Source organism: Watersipora subatra, chromosome 11 (assembly GCF_963576615.1).
Source record: "Watersipora subatra chromosome 11, tzWatSuba1.1, whole genome shotgun sequence".
Taxonomy (NCBI): domain Eukaryota; kingdom Metazoa; phylum Bryozoa; class Gymnolaemata; order Cheilostomatida; family Watersiporidae; genus Watersipora; species Watersipora subatra.
In genome coordinates this window covers 12,724,524-12,745,689 of record NC_088718.1, presented here as the reverse complement: position 1 = coordinate 12,745,689, position 21,166 = coordinate 12,724,524, and the positions used below count along the sequence as shown (strand labels likewise).

At 39.6% G+C, this 21,166-nt stretch overlaps 16 non-coding genes across 16 annotated transcripts; 8 read left to right on the top strand and 8 right to left on the bottom strand.

The window, feature by feature from the left end:
• Nucleotides 1-876: 876 nt before the first annotated feature.
• Nucleotides 877-995, bottom strand: LOC137408928 (5S ribosomal RNA). Its single transcript, XR_010980179.1, has one exon. It is a non-coding gene; the product is annotated as a 5S ribosomal RNA (ribosomal RNA).
• Nucleotides 996-1,129: 134 nt separating this feature from the next.
• On the top strand, nt 1,130-1,248 carry LOC137409386 (5S ribosomal RNA). Its single transcript, XR_010980609.1, has one exon. It is a non-coding gene; the product is annotated as a 5S ribosomal RNA (ribosomal RNA).
• A 2,162-nt stretch (nt 1,249-3,410) lies between these two features.
• Nucleotides 3,411-3,529, bottom strand: LOC137408927 (5S ribosomal RNA). The gene has a single exon (XR_010980178.1). It is a non-coding gene; the product is annotated as a 5S ribosomal RNA (ribosomal RNA).
• Nucleotides 3,530-3,663: 134 nt separating this feature from the next.
• LOC137409385 (5S ribosomal RNA) lies at nt 3,664-3,782 on the top strand. Its single transcript, XR_010980608.1, has one exon. It is a non-coding gene; the product is annotated as a 5S ribosomal RNA (ribosomal RNA).
• Nucleotides 3,783-5,944: 2,162 nt separating this feature from the next.
• Nucleotides 5,945-6,063, bottom strand: LOC137408926 (5S ribosomal RNA). The gene has a single exon (XR_010980177.1). It is a non-coding gene; the product is annotated as a 5S ribosomal RNA (ribosomal RNA).
• Nucleotides 6,064-6,197: 134 nt separating this feature from the next.
• On the top strand, nt 6,198-6,316 carry LOC137409384 (5S ribosomal RNA). The gene has a single exon (XR_010980607.1). It is a non-coding gene; the product is annotated as a 5S ribosomal RNA (ribosomal RNA).
• Nucleotides 6,317-8,465: 2,149 nt separating this feature from the next.
• LOC137408925 (5S ribosomal RNA) lies at nt 8,466-8,584 on the bottom strand. The gene has a single exon (XR_010980176.1). It is a non-coding gene; the product is annotated as a 5S ribosomal RNA (ribosomal RNA).
• A 134-nt stretch (nt 8,585-8,718) lies between these two features.
• On the top strand, nt 8,719-8,837 carry LOC137409383 (5S ribosomal RNA). The gene has a single exon (XR_010980606.1). It is a non-coding gene; the product is annotated as a 5S ribosomal RNA (ribosomal RNA).
• Nucleotides 8,838-11,067: 2,230 nt separating this feature from the next.
• Nucleotides 11,068-11,186, bottom strand: LOC137408924 (5S ribosomal RNA). The gene has a single exon (XR_010980175.1). It is a non-coding gene; the product is annotated as a 5S ribosomal RNA (ribosomal RNA).
• Nucleotides 11,187-11,320: 134 nt separating this feature from the next.
• LOC137409382 (5S ribosomal RNA) lies at nt 11,321-11,439 on the top strand. The gene has a single exon (XR_010980605.1). It is a non-coding gene; the product is annotated as a 5S ribosomal RNA (ribosomal RNA).
• Nucleotides 11,440-13,595: 2,156 nt separating this feature from the next.
• Nucleotides 13,596-13,714, bottom strand: LOC137408923 (5S ribosomal RNA). The gene has a single exon (XR_010980174.1). It is a non-coding gene; the product is annotated as a 5S ribosomal RNA (ribosomal RNA).
• Nucleotides 13,715-13,848: 134 nt separating this feature from the next.
• Nucleotides 13,849-13,967, top strand: LOC137409381 (5S ribosomal RNA). Its single transcript, XR_010980604.1, has one exon. It is a non-coding gene; the product is annotated as a 5S ribosomal RNA (ribosomal RNA).
• Nucleotides 13,968-16,116: 2,149 nt separating this feature from the next.
• Nucleotides 16,117-16,235, bottom strand: LOC137408921 (5S ribosomal RNA). Its single transcript, XR_010980172.1, has one exon. It is a non-coding gene; the product is annotated as a 5S ribosomal RNA (ribosomal RNA).
• Nucleotides 16,236-16,369: 134 nt separating this feature from the next.
• LOC137409380 (5S ribosomal RNA) lies at nt 16,370-16,488 on the top strand. The gene has a single exon (XR_010980603.1). It is a non-coding gene; the product is annotated as a 5S ribosomal RNA (ribosomal RNA).
• A 2,156-nt stretch (nt 16,489-18,644) lies between these two features.
• Nucleotides 18,645-18,763, bottom strand: LOC137408920 (5S ribosomal RNA). The gene has a single exon (XR_010980171.1). It is a non-coding gene; the product is annotated as a 5S ribosomal RNA (ribosomal RNA).
• A 134-nt stretch (nt 18,764-18,897) lies between these two features.
• On the top strand, nt 18,898-19,016 carry LOC137409378 (5S ribosomal RNA). The gene has a single exon (XR_010980601.1). It is a non-coding gene; the product is annotated as a 5S ribosomal RNA (ribosomal RNA).
• The last annotated feature ends 2,150 nt before the right edge of the window (nt 19,017-21,166 follow it).

Here is a 21,166-nt window from a genome sequence, read left to right as displayed (position 1 = left end):
TTTCATAGCTAATGAGCGAGCTGGACGAATAACCGGCAGCGCGATTGACCGCTCTTTCAAATATTGAGAGAGCGAACGAATCCTAGTTTACATGGTACGCATGAATGTTTCGTTGCAGCGCGATTAACCGCTCTTTCAGATGTTGAGAGAGCAAACGAATCCTAATTTACACGTGTATATAGTAGACGTACTACGATTGTTTCGTTAGGAGTTGAAGCTACTCGCGCGGCGGTCGAACGCGAGCGTACTCGTTTGGAGGCTATTACACCATTTCTAAAGCATCGCTTTATTTGGTTCGACGTGAACATCTTTTTAACACACCTGTTCGCGTAAGTAAAAGCTTTCTATGTAGGGCTGTTTTCTTTCGAACTCGTAGATGAGAAGAACAAGCCAAAGAACGGCGCTTACTACTCACCTGTCTTTACACGCGTAGACATTAGATAGCCGGTAAACTAATAAGATCTACGATAGCGCGTCACTTTATGTCGAGAAAAAGTAACAAACTTCCTTTAAAAGAGATTTCTTCGGATTAAAAGTGAGAATATGTTATTTTTATGTTGAGATCGGACGCTGCAACAGTTTTCGTTATACACGAGTAGAGTACATCCTTCGACTACAAAAAGTGTCGCGCTTTAATTGATCACGCTTGCCAGAAGGGTTTTGACGCGGAAATGCAGCAGCAAAGTTATATATACTGTTACACACTACACGTACGTAGTACATAGTACATAGTACATAGTACATAGTATATGTATATATATATAACGCATACGTAGTACATGTTCATGCTCATGAACATGTACATGTACATGTACATGTAGATGAAGATAGCGCGAAGATCGCGATGAAGATAGCAAGATGTAAAAATAAATAAAAAGTCTACAGCACCCGGTATTCCCAGGCGGTCACCCATCCAAGTACTAACCGGGCTCGACGTTGCTTAGCTTCAGTGATCGGACGAGAACTGGCGTTTTCAACGTGATATGGCCGTAGACACTGATGCGCTCTTCGAGACACGCTATTAACGCAGAGTTATAATAATGCTCACCAAGCCGTGACTATATTGTCCAATGGGCGTTCGCTGATTATTGCCACGTTTCTCATTAGCGTCTGTTGAAGCTTACTAAATGTCTACGGCCATATCACGTTGAAAACGCCAGTTCTCGTCCGATCACTGAAGCTAAGCAACGTCGAGCCCGGTTAGTACTTGGATGGGTGACCGCCTGGGAATACCGGGTGCTGTAGACCTTTAGTTTTTATCAAAATTATACTAATTTAGAATTTTCAAGCTTCTTTAATTCACTCTATCTCTTGATATAGAATAAAAAATCATTTCCGCTTGAAAGTCTTTTAATTCGCTCTATCTCTTGATGTAAAATAAAAAATCATTTCCGCTTGAAAGTCTTTTAATTCGCTCTATCTCTTGATGTAAAATAAAAAATCATTTCCATTTAAAAGTCTTTTAATTCGCTCTATCTCTTGATTTAAAACAAAAAATCATTTCCATTTAAAAGTCTTTTAATTCGCTCTATCTTTTGATATAAAATAAAAAATCATTTCCATTTAAAAGTCTTTTAATTCGCTCTATCTTTTGATATAAAATAAAAAATCATTTCCATTTAAAAGTCTTTTAATTCGCTCTATCTTTTGATATAAAATAAAAAATCATTTCCATTCAAAGGTTTTAGCCGAAACTGGATAATATGAATATTATTAGTACTTGATGCTATCCGGCTAGCTTCAATCTCCTCATCTTCACCAGCCATGCGCCGCTGCTACCCGTGTATTTTAAAGAGGATATAATTTCGATTCGTTTTCATTTTGCGCGGCGTAATAGCTCAAAAAACTCGCGTTAAGATTTCCTTTTAATTGCGCAACTCGTATGTCGGCGTTACGAGTTTACCTAAAAGCTAAAATAAATAACTAAACGAAACTCGACTCGGCCTTTCGCCGCAAAATACGCATTCTCGTAATGTAAACTCGAGCGATCGTCTTCGGTCGTGATGAAACAAAACCGTACTCGCGGATGCGTAAAAGTCTAAAAGGTAAATTGTGTCAAAAAGTTTCGAAACGAATTACAAACCGGAACGAGGAATCTACGTTACGACGGCAACTAAGTTCGGTGATGAGCGCGGGCCAGCGCGTAGCTAAGGTTGCTCCATCAGTTTTTATCTTTGCGGAATTATCTCTAGCGAAAAGCCTACTTTCGCGTAAGGTCATTTCCACGCGATTATAATTATTTAAAAGGAAAATATTTACCGTAGTTTTCAAAATGCTGACGAAATAATCTAAAGCGCGTGAAGCGGCGGTAACGAGCCTGCAACCTTCGTACGAATCGGCGAGATCTTGAACGCTATGCGTTTAGCCAATGAGTGAACGAGTCGAATATTATCGAGCGCGAACAACTACGCCGTCGAAGTATGAGAGTACACACGACTCCTAATTTGCACAATATCAACGATTCGTTTGAGCCGGGAATATTCGTTACGCAATGGCAAAGTTTTAAGCTATGCGTTCGAAGTAACTCGATAGCTTTTCATAGCTAATGAGCGAGCTGGACGAATAACCGGCAGCGCGATTGACCGCTCTTTCAAATATTGAGAGAGCGAACGAATCCTAGTTTACATGGTACGCATGAATGTTTCGTTGCAGCGCGATTAACCGCTCTTTCAGATGTTGAGAGAGCAAACGAATCCTAATTTACACGTGTATATAGTAGACGTACTACGATTGTTTCGTTAGGAGTTGAAGCTACTCGCGCGGCGGTCGAACGCGAGCGTACTCGTTTGGAGGCTATTACACCATTTCTAAAGCATCGCTTTATTTGGTTCGACGTGAACATCTTTTTAACACACCTGTTCGCGTAAGTAAAAGCTTTCTATGTAGGGCTGTTTTCTTTCGAACTCGTAGATGAGAAGAACAAGCCAAAGAACGGCGCTTACTACTCACCTGTCTTTACACGCGTAGACATTAGATAGCCGGTAAACTAATAAGATCTACGATAGCGCGTCACTTTATGTCGAGAAAAAGTAACAAACTTCCTTTAAAAGAGATTTCTTCGGATTAAAAGTGAGAATATGTTATTTTTATGTTGAGATCGGACGCTGCAACAGTTTTCGTTATACACGAGTAGAGTACATCCTTCGACTACAAAAAGTGTCGCGCTTTAATTGATCACGCTTGCCAGAAGGGTTTTGACGCGGAAATGCAGCAGCAAAGTTATATATACTGTTACACACTACACGTACGTAGTACATAGTACATAGTACATAGTACATAGTATATGTATATATATATAACGCATACGTAGTACATGTTCATGCTCATGAACATGTACATGTACATGTACATGTAGATGAAGATAGCGCGAAGATCGCGATGAAGATAGCAAGATGTAAAAATAAATAAAAAGTCTACAGCACCCGGTATTCCCAGGCGGTCACCCATCCAAGTACTAACCGGGCTCGACGTTGCTTAGCTTCAGTGATCGGACGAGAACTGGCGTTTTCAACGTGATATGGCCGTAGACACTGATGCGCTCTTCGAGACACGCTATTAACGCAGAGTTATAATAATGCTCACCAAGCCGTGACTATATTGTCCAATGGGCGTTCGCTGATTATTGCCACGTTTCTCATTAGCGTCTGTTGAAGCTTACTAAATGTCTACGGCCATATCACGTTGAAAACGCCAGTTCTCGTCCGATCACTGAAGCTAAGCAACGTCGAGCCCGGTTAGTACTTGGATGGGTGACCGCCTGGGAATACCGGGTGCTGTAGACCTTTAGTTTTTATCAAAATTATACTAATTTAGAATTTTCAAGCTTCTTTAATTCACTCTATCTCTTGATATAGAATAAAAAATCATTTCCGCTTGAAAGTCTTTTAATTCGCTCTATCTCTTGATGTAAAATAAAAAATCATTTCCGCTTGAAAGTCTTTTAATTCGCTCTATCTCTTGATGTAAAATAAAAAATCATTTCCATTTAAAAGTCTTTTAATTCGCTCTATCTCTTGATTTAAAACAAAAAATCATTTCCATTTAAAAGTCTTTTAATTCGCTCTATCTTTTGATATAAAATAAAAAATCATTTCCATTTAAAAGTCTTTTAATTCGCTCTATCTTTTGATATAAAATAAAAAATCATTTCCATTTAAAAGTCTTTTAATTCGCTCTATCTTTTGATATAAAATAAAAAATCATTTCCATTCAAAGGTTTTAGCCGAAACTGGATAATATGAATATTATTAGTACTTGATGCTATCCGGCTAGCTTCAATCTCCTCATCTTCACCAGCCATGCGCCGCTGCTACCCGTGTATTTTAAAGAGGATATAATTTCGATTCGTTTTCATTTTGCGCGGCGTAATAGCTCAAAAAACTCGCGTTAAGATTTCCTTTTAATTGCGCAACTCGTATGTCGGCGTTACGAGTTTACCTAAAAGCTAAAATAAATAACTAAACGAAACTCGACTCGGCCTTTCGCCGCAAAATACGCATTCTCGTAATGTAAACTCGAGCGATCGTCTTCGGTCGTGATGAAACAAAACCGTACTCGCGGATGCGTAAAAGTCTAAAAGGTAAATTGTGTCAAAAAGTTTCGAAACGAATTACAAACCGGAACGTGGAATCTACGTTACGACGGCAACTAAGTTCGGTGATGAGCGCGGGCCAGCGCGTAGCTAAGGTTGCTCCATCAGTTTTTATCTTTGCGGAATTATCTCTAGCGAAAAGCCTACTTTCGCGTAAGGTCATTTCCACGCGATTATAATTATTTAAAAGGAAAATATTTACCGTAGTTTTCAAAATGCTGACGAAATAATCTAAAGCGCGTGAAGCGGCGGTAACGAGCCTGCAACCTTCGTACGAATCGGCGAGATCTTGAACGCTATGCGTTTAGCCAATGAGTGAACGAGTCGAATATTATCGAGCGCGAACAACTACGCCGTCGAAGTATGAGAGTACACACGACTCCTAATTTGCACAATATCAACGATTCGTTTGAGCCGGGAATATTCGTTACGCAATGGCAAAGTTTTAAGCTATGCGTTCGAAGTAACTCGATAGCTTTTCATAGCTAATGAGCGAGCTGGACGAATAACCGGCAGCGCGATTGACCGCTCTTTCAAATATTGAGAGAGCGAACGAATCCTAGTTTACATGGTACGCATGAATGTTTCGTTGCAGCGCGATTAACCGCTCTTTCAGATGTTGAGAGAGCAAACGAATCCTAATTTACACGTGTATATAGTAGACGTACTACGATTGTTTCGTTAGGAGTTGAAGCTACTCGCGCGGCGGTCGAACGCGAGCGTACTCGTTTGGAGGCTATTACACCATTTCTAAAGCATCGCTTTATTTGGTTCGACGTGAACATCTTTTTAACACACCTGTTCGCGTAAGTAAAAGCTTTCTATGTAGGGCTGTTTTCTTTCGAACTCGTAGATGAGAAGAACAAGCCAAAGAACGGCGCTTACTACTCACCTGTCTTTACACGCGTAGACATTAGATAGCCGGTAAACTAATAAGATCTACGATAGCGCGTCACTTTATGCCGAGAAAAAGTAACAAACTTCCTTTAAAAGAGATTTCTTCGGATTAAAAGTGAGAATATGTTATTTTTATGTTGAGATCGGACGCTGCAACAGTTTTCGTTATACACGAGTAGAGTACATCCTTCGACTACAAAAAGTGTCGCGCTTTAATTGATCACGCTTGCCAGAAGGGTTTTGACGCGGAAATGCAGCAGCAAAGTTATATATACTGTTACACACTACACGTACGTAGTACATAGTACATAGTACATAGTACATAGTATATGTATATATATATAACGCATACGTAGTACATGTTCATGCTCATGAACATGTACATGTACATGTACATGTAGATGAAGATAGCGCGAAGATCGCGATGAAGATAGCAAGATGTAAAAATAAATAAAAAGTCTACAGCACCCGGTATTCCCAGGCGGTCACCCATCCAAGTACTAACCGGGCTCGACGTTGCTTAGCTTCAGTGATCGGACGAGAACTGGCGTTTTCAACGTGATATGGCCGTAGACACTGATGCGCTCTTCGAGACACGCTATTAACGCAGAGTTATAATAATGCTCACCAAGCCGTGACTATATTGTCCAATGGGCGTTCGCTGATTATTGCCACGTTTCTCATTAGCGTCTGTTGAAGCTTACTAAATGTCTACGGCCATATCACGTTGAAAACGCCAGTTCTCGTCCGATCACTGAAGCTAAGCAACGTCGAGCCCGGTTAGTACTTGGATGGGTGACCGCCTGGGAATACCGGGTGCTGTAGACCTTTAGTTTTTATCAAAATTATACTAATTTAGAATTTTCAAGCTTCTTTAATTCACTCTATCTCTTGATATAGAATAAAAAATCATTTCCGCTTGAAAGTCTTTTAATTCGCTCTATCTCTTGATGTAAAATAAAAAATCATTTCCGCTTGAAAGTCTTTTAATTCGCTCTATCTCTTGATGTAAAATAAAAAATCATTTCCATTTAAAAGTCTTTTAATTCGCTCTATCTCTTGATTTAAAACAAAAAATCATTTCCATTTAAAAGTCTTTTAATTCGCTCTATCTTTTGATATAAAATAAAAAATCATTTCCATTTAAAAGTCTTTTAATTCGCTCTATCTTTTGATATAAAATAAAAAATCATTTCCATTTAAAAGTCTTTTAATTCGCTCTATCTTTTGATATAAAATAAAAAATCATTTCCATTCAAAGGTTTTAGCCGAAACTGGATAATATGAATATTATTAGTACTTGATGCTATCCGGCTAGCTTCAATCTCCTCATCTTCACCAGCCATGCGCCGCTGCTACCCGTGTATTTTAAAGAGGATATAATTTCGATTCGTTTTCATTTTGCGCGGCGTAATAGCTCAAGAAACTCGCGTTAAGATTTCCTTTTAATTGCGCAACTCGTATGTCGGCGTTACGAGTTTACCTAAAAGCTAAAATAAATAACTAAACGAAACTCGACTCGGCCTTTCGCCGCAAAATATGCATTCTCGTAATGTAAACTCGAGCGATCGTCTTCGGTCGTGATGAAACAAAACCGTACTCGCGGATGCGTAAAAGTCTAAAAGGTAAATTGTGTCAAAAAGTTTCGAAACGAATTACAAACCGGAACGTGGAATCTACGTTACGACGGCAACTAAGTTCGGTGATGAGCGCGGGCCAGCGCGTAGCTAAGGTTGCTCCATCAGTTTTTATCTTTGCGGAATTATCTCTAGCGAAAAGCCTACTTTCGCGTAAGGTCATTTCCACGCGATTATAATTATTTAAAAGGAAAATATTTACCGTAGTTTTCAAAATGCTGACGAAATAATCTAAAGCGCGTGAAGCGGCGGTAACGAGCCTGCAACCTTCGTACGAATCGGCGAGATCTTGAACGCTATGCGTTTAGCCAATGAGTGAACGAGTCGAATATTATCGAGCGCGAACAACTACGCCGTCGAAGTATGAGAGTACACACGACTCCTAATTTGCACAATATCAACGATTCGTTTGAGCCGGGAATATTCGTTACGCAATGGCAAAGTTTTAAGCTATGCGTTCGAAGTAACTCGATAGCTTTTCATAGCTAATGAGCGAGCTGGACGAATAACCGGCAGCGCGATTGACCGCTCTTTCAAATATTGAGAGAGCGAACGAATCCTAGTTTACATGGTACGCATGAATGTTTCGTTGCAGCGCGATTAACCGCTCTTTCAGATGTTGAGAGAGCAAACGAATCCTAATTTACACGTGTATATAGTAGACGTACTACGATTGTTTCGTTAGGAGTTGAAGCTACTCGCGCGGCGGTCGAACGCGAGCGTACTCGTTTGGAGGCTATTACACCATTTCTAAAGCATCGCTTTATTTGGTTCGACGTGAACATCTTTTTAACACACCTGTTCGCGTAAGTAAAAGCTTTCTATGTAGGGCTGTTTTCTTTCGAACTCGTAGATGAGAAGAACAAGCCAAAGAACGGCGCTTACTACTCACCTGTCTTTACACGCGTAGACATTAGATAGCCGGTAAACTAATAAGATCTACGATAGCGCGTCACTTTATGTCGAGAAAAAGTAACAAACTTCCTTTAAAAGAGATTTCTTCGGATTAAAAGTGAGAATATGTTATTTTTATGTTGAGATCGGACGCTGCAACAGTTTTCGTTATACACGAGTAGAGTACATCCTTCGACTACAAAAAGTGTCGCGCTTTAATTGATCACGCTTGCCAGAAGGGTTTTGACGCGGAAATGCAGCAGCAAAGTTATATATACTGTTACACACTACACGTACGTAGTACATAGTACATAGTACATAGTATATGTATATATATATAACGCATACGTAGTACATGTTCATGCTCATGAACATGTACATGTACATGTAGATGAAGATAGCGCGAAGATCGCGATGAAGATAGCAAGATGTAAAAATAAATAAAAAGTCTACAGCACCCGGTATTCCCAGGCGGTCACCCATCCAAGTACTAACCGGGCTCGACGTTGCTTAGCTTCAGTGATCGGACGAGAACTGGCGTTTTCAACGTGATATGGCCGTAGACACTGATGCGCTCTTCGAGACACGCTATTAACGCAGAGTTATAATAATGCTCACCAAGCCGTGACTATATTGTCCAATGGGCGTTCGCTGATTATTGCCACGTTTCTCATTAGCGTCTGTTGAAGCTTACTAAATGTCTACGGCCATATCACGTTGAAAACGCCAGTTCTCGTCCGATCACTGAAGCTAAGCAACGTCGAGCCCGGTTAGTACTTGGATGGGTGACCGCCTGGGAATACCGGGTGCTGTAGACCTTCAGTTTTTATCAAAATTATACTAATTTAGAATTTTCAAGCTTCTTTAATTCACTCTATCTCTTGATATAGAATAAAAAATCATTTCCGCTTGAAAGTCTTTTAATTCGCTCTATCTCTTGATGTAAAATAAAAAATCATTTCCGCTTGAAAGTCTTTTAATTCGCTCTATCTCTTGATGTAAAATAAAAAATCATTTCCGCTTGAAAGTCTTTTAATTCGCTCTATCTCTTGATGTAAAATAAAAAATCATTTCTATTTAAAAGTCTTTTAATTCGCTCTATCTCTTGATTTAAAACAAAAAATCATTTCCATTTAAAAGTCTTTTAATTCGCTCTATCTTTTGATATAAAATAAAAAATCATTTCCATTTAAAAGTCTTTTAATTCGCTCTATCTTTTGATATAAAATAAAAAATCATTTCCATTTAAAAGTCTTTTAATTCGCTCTATCTTTTGATATAAAATAAAAAATCATTTCCATTCAAAGGTTTTAGCCGAAACTGGATAATATGAATATTATTAGTACTTGATGCTATCCGGCTAGCTTCAATCTCCTCATCTTCACCAGCCATGCGCCGCTGCTACCCGTGTATTTTAAAGAGGATATAATTTCGATTCGTTTTCATTTTGCGCGGCGTAATAGCTCAAGAAACTCGCGTTAAGATTTCCTTTTAATTGCGCAACTCGTATGTCGGCGTTACGAGTTTACCTAAAAGCTAAAATAAATAACTAAACGAAACTCGACTCGACCTTTCGCCGCAAAATACGCATTCTCGTAATGTAAACTCGAGCGATCGTCTTCGATCGTGATGAAACAAAACCGTACTCGCGGATGCGTAAAAGTCTAAAAGGTAAATTGTGTCAAAAAGTTTCGAAACGATTTACAAACCGGAACGTGGAATCTACGTTACGACGGCAACTAAGTTCGGTGATGAGCGCGGGCCAGCGCGTAGCTAAGGTTGCTCCATCAGTTTTTATCTTTGCGGAACTATCTCTAGCGAAAAGCCTACTTTCGCGTAAGGTCATTTCCACGCAATTATAATTATTTAAAAGGAAAATATTTACCGTAGTTTTCAAAATGCTGACGAAATAATCTAAAGCGCGTGAAGCGGCGGTAACGAGCCTGCAACCTTCGTACGAATCGGCGAGATCTTGAACGCTATGCGTTTAGCCAATGAGTGAACGAGTCGAATATTATCGAGCGCGAACAACCACGCCGTCGAAGTATGAGAGTACACACGACTCCTAATTTGCACAATATCAACGATTCGTTTGAGCCGGGAATATTCGTTACGCAATGGCAAAGTTTTAAGCTATACGTTCGAAGTAACTCGATAGCTTTTCATAGCTAATGAGCGAGCTGGACGAATAACCGGCAGCGCGATTGACCGCTCTTTCAAATATTGAGAGAGCGAACGAATCCTAGTTTACATGGTACGCATGAATGTTTCGTTGCAGCGCGATTAACCGCTCTTTCAGATGTTGAGAGAGCAAACGAATCCTAATTTACACGTGTATATAGTAGACGTACTACGATTGTTTCGTTAGGAGTTGAAGCTACTCGCGCGGCGGTCGAACGCGAGCGTACTCGTTTGGAGGCTATTACACCATTTCTAAAGCATCGCTTTATTTGGTTCGACGTGAACATCTTTTTAACACACCTGTTCGCGTAAGTAAAAGCTTTCTATGTAGGGCTGTTTTCTTTCGAACTCGTAGATGAGAAGAACAAGCCAAAGAACGGCGCTTACTACTCACCTGTCTTTACACGCGTAGACATTAGATAGCCGGTAAACTAATAAGATCTACGATAGCGCGTCACTTTATGTCGAGAAAAAGTAACAAACTTCCTTTAAAAGAGATTTCTTCGGATTAAAAGTGAGAATATGTTATTTTTATGTTGAGATCGGACGCTGCAACAGTTTTCGTTATACACGAGTAGAGTACATCCTTCGACTACAAAAAGTGTCGCGCTTTAATTGATCACGCTTGCCAGAAGGGTTTTGACGCGGAAATGCAGCAGCAAAGTTATATATACTGTTACACACTACACGTACGTAGTACATAGTACATAGTACATAGTACATAGTATATGTATATATATATAACGCATACGTAGTACATGTTCATGTACATGAACATGTACATGTACATGTACATGTACATGTACATGTAGATGAAGATAGCGCGAAGATCGCGATGAAGATAGCAAGATGTAAAAATAAATAAAAAGTCTACAGCACCCGGTATTCCCAGGCGGTCACCCATCCAAGTACTAACCGGGCTCGACGTTGCTTAGCTTCAGTGATCGGACGAGAACTGGCGTTTTCAACGTGATATGGCCGTAGACACTGAAGCGCTCTTCGAGACACGTTATTAACGCAGAGTTATAATAATGCTCACCAAGCCGTGACTATATTGTCCAATGGGCGTTCGCTGATTATTGCCACGTTTCTCATTAGCGTCTGTTGAAGCTTACTAAATGTCTACGGCCATATCACGTTGAAAACGCCAGTTCTCGTCCGATCACTGAAGCTAAGCAACGTCGAGCCCGGTTAGTACTTGGATGGGTGACCGCCTGGGAATACCGGGTGCTGTAGACCTTTAGTTTTTATCAAAATTATACTAATTTAGAATTTTCAAGCTTCTTTAATTCACTCTATCTCTTGATATAGAATAAAAAATCATTTCCGCTTGAAAGTCTTTTAATTCGCTCTATCTCTTGATGTAAAATAAAAAATCATTTCCGCTTGAAAGTCTTTTAATTCGCTCTATCTCTTGATGTAAAATAAAAAATCATTTCCATTTAAAAGTCTTTTAATTCGCTCTATCTCTTGATTTAAAACAAAAAATCATTTCCATTTAAAAGTCTTTTAATTCGCTCTATCTTTTGATATAAAATAAAAAATCATTTCCATTTAAAAGTCTTTTAATTCGCTCTATCTTTTGATATAAAATAAAAAATCATTTCCATTTAAAAGTCTTTTAATTCGCTCTATCTTTTGATATAAAATAAAAAATCATTTCCATTCAAAGGTTTTAGCCGAAACTGGATAATATGAATATTATTAGTACTTGATGCTATCCGGCTAGCTTCAATCTCCTCATCTTCACCAGCCATGCGCCGCTGCTACCCGTGTATTTTAAAGAGGATATAATTTCGATTCGTTTTCATTTTGCGCGGCGTAATAGCTCAAGAAACTCGCGTTAAGATTTCCTTTTAATTGCGCAACTCGTATGTCGGCGTTACGAGTTTACCTAAAAGCTAAAATAAATAACTAAACGAAACTCGACTCGGCCTTTCGCCGCAAAATACGCATTCTCGTAATGTAAACTCGAGCGATCGTCTTCGATCGTGATGAAACAAAACCGTACTCGCGGATGCGTAAAAGTCTAAAAGGTAAATTGTGTCAAAAAGTTTCGAAACGATTTACAAACCGGAACGTGGAATCTACGTTACGACGGCAACTAAGTTCGGTGATGAGCGCGGGCCAGCGCGTAGCTAAGGTTGCTCCATCAGTTTTTATCTTTGCGGAATTATCTCTAGCGAAAAGCCTACTTTCGCGTAAGGTCATTTCCACGCGATTATAATTATTTAAAAGGAAAATATTTACCGTAGTTTTCAAAATGCTGACGAAATAATCTAAAGCGCGTGAAGCGGCGGTAACGAGCCTGCAACCTTCGTACGAATCGGCGAGATCTTGAACGCTATGCGTTTAGCCAATGAGTGAACGAGTCGAATATTATCGAGCGCGAACAACCACGCCGTCGAAGTATGAGAGTACACACGACTCCTAATTTGCACAATATCAACGATTCGTTTGAGCCGGGAATATTCGTTACGCAATGGCAAAGTTTTAAGCTATACGTTCGAAGTAACTCGATAGCTTTTCATAGCTAATGAGCGAGCTGGACGAATAACCGGCAGCGCGATTGACCGCTCTTTCAAATATTGAGAGAGCGAACGAATCCTAGTTTACATGGTACGCATGAATGTTTCGTTGCAGCGCGATTAACCGCTCTTTCAGATGTTGAGAGAGCAAACGAATCCTAATTTACACGTGTATATAGTAGACGTACTACGATTGTTTCGTTAGGAGTTGAAGCTACTCGCGCGGCGGTCGAACGCGAGCGTACTCGTTTGGAGGCTATTACACCATTTCTAAAGCATCGCTTTATTTGGTTCGACGTGAACATCTTTTTAACACACCTGTTCGCGTAAGTAAAAGCTTTCTATGTAGGGCTGTTTTCTTTCGAACTCGTAGATGAGAAGAACAAGCCAAAGAACGGCGCTTACTACTCACCTGTCTTTACACGCGTAGACATTAGATAGCCGGTAAACTAATAAGATCTACGATAGCGCGTCACTTTATGTCGAGAAAAAGTAACAAACTTCCTTTAAAAGAGATTTCTTCGGATTAAAAGTGAGAATATGTTATTTTTATGTTGAGATCGGACGCTGCAACAGTTTTCGTTATACACGAGTAGAGTACATCCTTCGACTACAAAAAGTGTCGCGCTTTAATTGATCACGCTTGCCAGAAGGGTTTTGACGCGGAAATGCAGCAGCAAAGTTATATATACTGTTACACACTACACGTACGTAGTACATAGTACATAGTACATAGTACATAGTATATGTATATATATATAACGCATACGTAGTACATGTTCATGTACATGAACATGTACATGTACATGTAGATGAAGATAGCGCGAAGATCGCGATGAAGATAGCAAGATGTAAAAATAAATAAAAAGTCTACAGCACCCGGTATTCCCAGGCGGTCACCCATCCAAGTACTAACCGGGCTCGACGTTGCTTAGCTTCAGTGATCGGACGAGAACTGGCGTTTTCAACGTGATATGGCCGTAGACACTGATGCGCTCTTCGAGACACGCTATTAACGCAGAGTTATAATAATGCTCACCAAGCCGTGACTATATTGTCCAATGGGCGTTCGCTGATTATTGCCACGTTTCTCATTAGCGTCTGTTGAAGCTTACTAAATGTCTACGGCCATATCACGTTGAAAACGCCAGTTCTCGTCCGATCACTGAAGCTAAGCAACGTCGAGCCCGGTTAGTACTTGGATGGGTGACCGCCTGGGAATACCGGGTGCTGTAGACCTTTAGTTTTTATCAAAATTATACTAATTTAGAATTTTCAAGCTTCTTTAATTCACTCTATCTCTTGATATAGAATAAAAAATCATTTCCGCTTGAAAGTCTTTTAATTCGCTCTATCTCTTGATGTAAAATAAAAAATCATTTCCGCTTGAAAGTCTTTTAATTCGCTCTATCTCTTGATGTAAAATAAAAAATCATTTCCATTTAAAAGTCTTTTAATTCGCTCTATCTCTTGATTTAAAACAAAAAATCATTTCCATTTAAAAGTCTTTTAATTCGCTCTATCTTTTGATATAAAATAAAAAATCATTTCCATTTAAAAGTCTTTTAATTCGCTCTATCTTTTGATATAAAATAAAAAATCATTTCCATTTAAAAGTCTTTTAATTCGCTCTATCTTTTGATATAAAATAAAAAATCATTTCCATTCAAAGGTTTTAGCCGAAACTGGATAATATGAATATTATTAGTACTTGATGCTATCCGGCTAGCTTCAATCTCCTCATCTTCACCAGCCATGCGCCGCTGCTACCCGTGTATTTTAAAGAGGATATAATTTCGATTCGTTTTCATTTTGCGCGGCGTAATAGCTCAAGAAACTCGCGTTAAGATTTCCTTTTAATTGCGCAACTCGTATGTCGGCGTTACGAGTTTACCTAAAAGCTAAAATAAATAACTAAATGAAACTCGACTCGGCCTTTCGCCGCAAAATACGCATTCTCGTAATGTAAACTCGAGCGATCGTCTTCGGTCGTGATGAAACAAAACCGTACTCGCGGATGCGTAAAAGTCTAAAAGGTAAATTGTGTCAAAAAGTTTCGAAACGAATTACAAACCGGAACGTGGAATCTACGTTACGACGGCAACTAAGTTCGGTGATGAGCGCGGGCCAGCGCGTAGCTAAGGTTGCTCCATCAGTTTTTATCTTTGCGGAATTATCTCTAGCGAAAAGCCTACTTTCGCGTAAGGTCATTTCCACGCGATTATAATTATTTAAAAGGAAAATATTTACCGTAGTTTTCAAAATGCTGACGAAATAATCTAAAGCGCGTGAAGCGGCGGTAACGAGCCTGCAACCTTCGTACGAATCGGCGAGATCTTGAACGCTATGCGTTTAGCCAATGAGTGAACGAGTCGAATATTATCGAGCGCGAACAACTACGCCGTCGAAGTATGAGAGTACACACGACTCCTAATTTGCACAATATCAACGATTCGTTTGAGCCGGGAATATTCGTTACGCAATGGCAAAGTTTTAAGCTATGCGTTCGAAGTAACTCGATAGCTTTTCATAGCTAATGAGCGAGCTGGACGAATAACCGGCAGCGCGATTGACCGCTCTTTCAAATATTGAGAGAGCGAATGAATCCTAGTTTACATGGTACGCATGAATGTTTCGTTGCAGCGCGATTAACCGCTCTTTCAGATGTTGAGAGAGCAAACGAATCCTAATTTACACGTGTATATAGTAGACGTACTACGATTGTTTCGTTAGGAGTTGAAGCTACTCGCGCGGCGGTCGAACGCGAGCGTACTCGTTTGGAGGCTATTACACCATTTCTAAAGCATCGCTTTATTTGGTTCGACGTGAACATCTTTTTAACACACCTGTTCGCGTAAGTAAAAGCTTTCTATGTAGGGCTGTTTTCTTTCGAACTCGTAGATGAGAAGAACAAGCCAAAGAACGGCGCTTACTACTCACCTGTCTTTACACGCGTAGACATTAGATAGCCGGTAAACTAATAAGATCTACGATAGCGCGTCACTTTATGCCGAGAAAAAGTAACAAACTTCCTTTAAAAGAGATTTCTTCGGATTAAAAGTGAGAATATGTTATTTTTATGTTGAGATCGGACGCTGCAACAGTTTTCGTTATACACGAGTAGAGTACATCCTTCGACTACAAAAAGTGTCGCGCTTTAATTGATCACGCTTGCCAGAAGGGTTTTGACGCGGAAATGCAGCAGCAAAGTTATATATACTGTTACACACTACACGTACGTAGTACATAGTACATAGTACATAGTATATGTATATATATATAACGCATACGTAGTACATGTTCATGCTCATGAACATGTACATGTACATGTAGATGAAGATAGCGCGAAGATCGCGATGAAGATAGCAAGATGTAAAAATAAATAAAAAGTCTACAGCACCCGGTATTCCCAGGCGGTCACCCATCCAAGTACTAACCGGGCTCGACGTTGCTTAGCTTCAGTGATCGGACGAGAACTGGCGTTTTCAACGTGATATGGCCGTAGACACTGATGCGCTCTTCGAGACACGCTATTAACGCAGAGTTATAATAATGCTCACCAAGCCGTGACTATATTGTCCAATGGGCGTTCGCTGATTATTGCCACGTTTCTCATTAGCGTCTGTTGAAGCTTACTAAATGTCTACGGCCATATCACGTTGAAAACGCCAGTTCTCGTCCGATCACTGAAGCTAAGCAACGTCGAGCCCGGTTAGTACTTGGATGGGTGACCGCCTGGGAATACCGGGTGCTGTAGACCTTCAGTTTTTATCAAAATTATACTAATTTAGAATTTTCAAGCTTCTTTAATTCACTCTATCTCTTGATATAGAATAAAAAATCATTTCCGCTTGAAAGTCTTTTAATTCGCTCTATCTCTTGATGTAAAATAAAAAATCATTTCCGCTTGAAAGTCTTTTAATTCGCTCTATCTCTTGATGTAAAATAAAAAATCATTTCCATTTAAAAGTCTTTTAATTCGCTCTATCTCTTGATTTAAAACAAAAAATCATTTCCATTTAAAAGTCTTTAAATTCGCTCTATCTTTTGATATAAAATAAAAAATCATTTCCATTTAAAAGTCTTTTAATTCGCTCTATCTTTTGATATAAAATAAAAAATCATTTCCATTTAAAAGTCTTTTAATTCGCTCTATCTTTTGATATAAAATAAAAAATCATTTCCATTCAAAGGTTTTAGCCGAAACTGGATAATATGAATATTATTAGTACTTGATGCTATCCGGCTAGCTTCAATCTCCTCATCTTCACCAGCCATGCGCCGCTGCTACCCGTGTATTTTAAAGAGGATATAATTTCGATTCGTTTTCATTTTGCGCGGCGTAATAGCTCAAGAAACTCGCGTTAAGATTTCCTTTTAATTGCGCAACTCGTATGTCGGCGTTACGAGTTTACCTAAAAGCTAAAATAAATAACTAAACGAAACTCGACTCGGCCTTTCGCCGCAAAATACGCATTCTCGTAATGTAAACTCGAGCGATCGTCTTCGGTCGTGATGAAACAAAACCGTACTCGCGGATGCGTAAAAGTCTAAAAGGTAAATTGTGTCAAAAAGTTTCGAAACGAATTACAAACCGGAACGTGGAATCTACGTTACGACGGCAACTAAGTTCGGTGATGAGCGCGGGCCAGCGCGTAGCTAAGGTTGCTCCATCAGTTTTTATCTTTGCGGAATTATCTCTAGCGAAAAGCCTACTTTCGCGTAAGGTCATTTCCACGCGATTATAATTATTTAAAAGGAAAATATTTACCGTAGTTTTCAAAATGCTGACGAAATAATCTAAAGCGCGTGAAGCGGCGGTAACGAGCCTGCAACCTTCGTACGAATCGGCGAGATCTTGAACGCTATGCGTTTAGCCAATGAGTGAACGAGTCGAATATTATCGAGCGCGAACAACTACGCCGTCGAAGTATGAGAGTACACACGACTCCTAATTTGCACAATATCAACGATTCGTTTGAGCCGGGAATATTCGTTACGCAATGGCAAAGTTTTAAGCTATGCGTTCGAAGTAACTCGATAGCTTTTCATAGCTAATGAGCGAGCTGGACGAATAACCGGCAGCGCGATTGACCGCTCTTTCAAATATTGAGAGAGCGAACGAATCCTAGTTTACATGGTACGCATGAATGTTTCGTTGCAGCGCGATTAACCGCTCTTTCAGATGTTGAGAGAGCAAACGAATCCTAATTTACACGTGTATATAGTAGACGTACTACGATTGTTTCGTTAGGAGTTGAAGCTACTCGCGCGGCGGTCGAACGCGAGCGTACTCGTTTGGAGGCTATTACACCATTTCTAAAGCATCGCTTTATTTGGTTCGACGTGAACATCTTTTTAACACACCTGTTCGCGTAAGTAAAAGCTTTCTATGTAGGGCTGTTTTCTTTCGAACTCGTAGATGAGAAGAACAAGCCAAAGAACGGCGCTTACTACTCACCTGTCTTTACACGCGTAGACATTAGATAGCCGGTAAACTAATAAGATCTACGATAGCGCGTCACTTTATGTCGAGAAAAAGTAACAAACTTCCTTTAAAAGAGATTTCTTCGGATTAAAAGTGAGAATATGTTATTTTTATGTTGAGATCGGACGCTGCAACAGTTTTCGTTATACACGAGTAGAGTACATCCTTCGACTACAAAAAGTGTCGCGCTTTAATTGATCACGCTTGCCAGAAGGGTTTTGACGCGGAAATGCAGCAGCAAAGTTATATATACTGTTACACACTACACGTACGTAGTACATAGTACATAGTACATAGTACATAGTATATGTATATATATATAACGCATACGTAGTACATGTTCATGCTCATGAACATGTACATGTACATGTAGATGAAGATAGCGCGAAGATCGCGATGAAGATAGCAAGATGTAAAAATAAATAAAAAGTCTACAGCACCCGGTATTCCCAGGCGGTCACCCATCCAAGTACTAACCGGGCTCGACGTTGCTTAGCTTCAGTGATCGGACGAGAACTGGCGTTTTCAACGTGATATGGCCGTAGACACTGATGCGCTCTTCGAGACACGCTATTAACGCAGAGTTATAATAATGCTCACCAAGCCGTGACTATATTGTCCAATGGGCGTTCGCTGATTATTGCCACGTTTCTCATTAGCGTCTGTTGAAGCTTACTAAATGTCTACGGCCATATCACGTTGAAAACGCCAGTTCTCGTCCGATCACTGAAGCTAAGCAACGTCGAGCCCGGTTAGTACTTGGATGGGTGACCGCCTGGGAATACCGGGTGCTGTAGACCTTTAGTTTTTATCAAAATTATACTAATTTAGAATTTTCAAGCTTCTTTAATTCACTCTATCTCTTGATATAGAATAAAAAATCATTTCCGCTTGAAAGTCTTTTAATTCGCTCTATCTCTTGATGTAAAATAAAAAATCATTTCCGCTTGAAAGTCTTTTAACTCGCTCTATCTCTTGATGTAAAATAAAAAATCATTTCCATTTAAAAGTCTTTTAATTCGCTCTATCTCTTGATTTAAAACAAAAAATCATTTCCATTTAAAAGTCTTTTAATTCGCTCTATCTTTTGATATAAAATAAAAAATCATTTCCATTTAGAAGTCTTTTAATTCGCTCTATCTTTTGATATAAAATAAAAAATCATTTCCATTTAAAAGTCTTTTAATTCGCTCTATCTTTTGATATAAAATAAAAAATCATTTCCATTCAAAGGTTTTAGCCGAAACTGGATAATATGAATATTATTAGTACTTGATGCTATCCGGCTAGCTTCAATCTCCTCATCTTCACCAGCCATGCGCCGCTGCTACCCGTGTATTTTAAAGAGGATATAATTTCGATTCGTTTTCATTTTGCGCGGCGTAATAGCTCAAGAAACTCGCGTTAAGATTTCATTTTAATTGCGCAACTCGTATGTCGGCGTTACGAGTTTACCTAAAAGCTAAAATAAATAACTAAACGAAACTCGACTCGGCCTTTCGCCGCAAAATACGCATTCTCGTAATGTAAACTCGAGCGATCGTCTTCGGTCGTGATGAAACAAAACCGTACTCGCGGATGCGTAAAAGTCTAAAAGGTAAATTGTGTCAAAAAGTTTCGAAACGAATTACAAACCGGAACGTGGAATCTACGTTACGACGGCAACTAAGTTCGGTGATGAGCGCGGGCCAGCGCGTAGCTAAGGTTGCTCCATCAGTTTTTATCTTGGCGGAATTATCTCTAGCGAAAAGCCTACTTTCGCGTAAGGTCATTTCCACGCGATTATAATTATTTAAAAGGAAAATATTTACCGTAGTTTTCAAAATGCTGACGAAATAATCTAAAGCGCGTGAAGCGGCGGTAACGAGCCTGCAACCTTCGTACGAATCGGCGAGATCTTGAACGCTATGCGTTTAGCCAATGAGTGAACGAGTCGAATATTATCGAGCGCGAACAACTACGCCGTCGAAGTATGAGAGTACACACGACTCCTAATTTGCACAATATCAACGATTCGTTTGAGCCGGGAATATTCGTTACGCAATGGCAAAGTTTTAAGCTATGCGTTCGAAGTAACTCGATAGCTTTTCATAGCTAATGAGCGAGCTGGACGAATAACCGGCAGCGCGATTGACCGCTCTTTCAAATATTGAGAGAGCGAACGAATCCTAGTTTACATGGTACGCATGAATGTTTCGTTGCAGCGCGATTAACCGCTCTTTCAGATGTTGAGAGAGCAAACGAATCCTAATTTACACGTGTATATAGTAGACGTACTACGATTGTTTCGTTAGGAGTTGAAGCTACTCGCGCGGCGGTCGAACGCGAGCGTACTCGTTTGGAGGCTATTACACCATTTCTAAAGCATCGCTTTATTTGGTTCGACGTGAACATCTTTTTAACACACCTGTTCGCGTAAGTAAAAGCTTTCTATGTAGGGCTGTTTTCTTTCGAACTCGTAGATGAGAAGAACAAGCCAAAGAACGGCGCTTACTACTCACCTGTCTTTACACGCGTAGACATTAGATAGCCGGTAAACTAATAAGATCTACGATAGCGCGTCACTTTATGTCGAGAAAAAGTAACAAACTTCCTTTAAAAGAGATTTCTTCGGATTAAAAGTGAGAATATGTTATTTTTATGTTGAGATCGGACGCTGCAACAGTTTTCGTTATACACGAGTAGAGTACATCCTTCGACTACAAAAAGTGTCGCGCTTTAATTGATCACGCTTGCCAGAAGGGTTTTGACGCGGAAATGCAGCAGCAAAGTTATATATACTGTTACACACTACACGTACGTAGTACATAGTACATAGTACATAGTACATAGTATATGTATATATATATAACGCATACGTAGTACATGTTCATGCTCATGAACATGTACATGTACATGTAGATGAAGATAGCGCGAAGATCGCGATGAAGATAGCAAGATGTAAAAATAA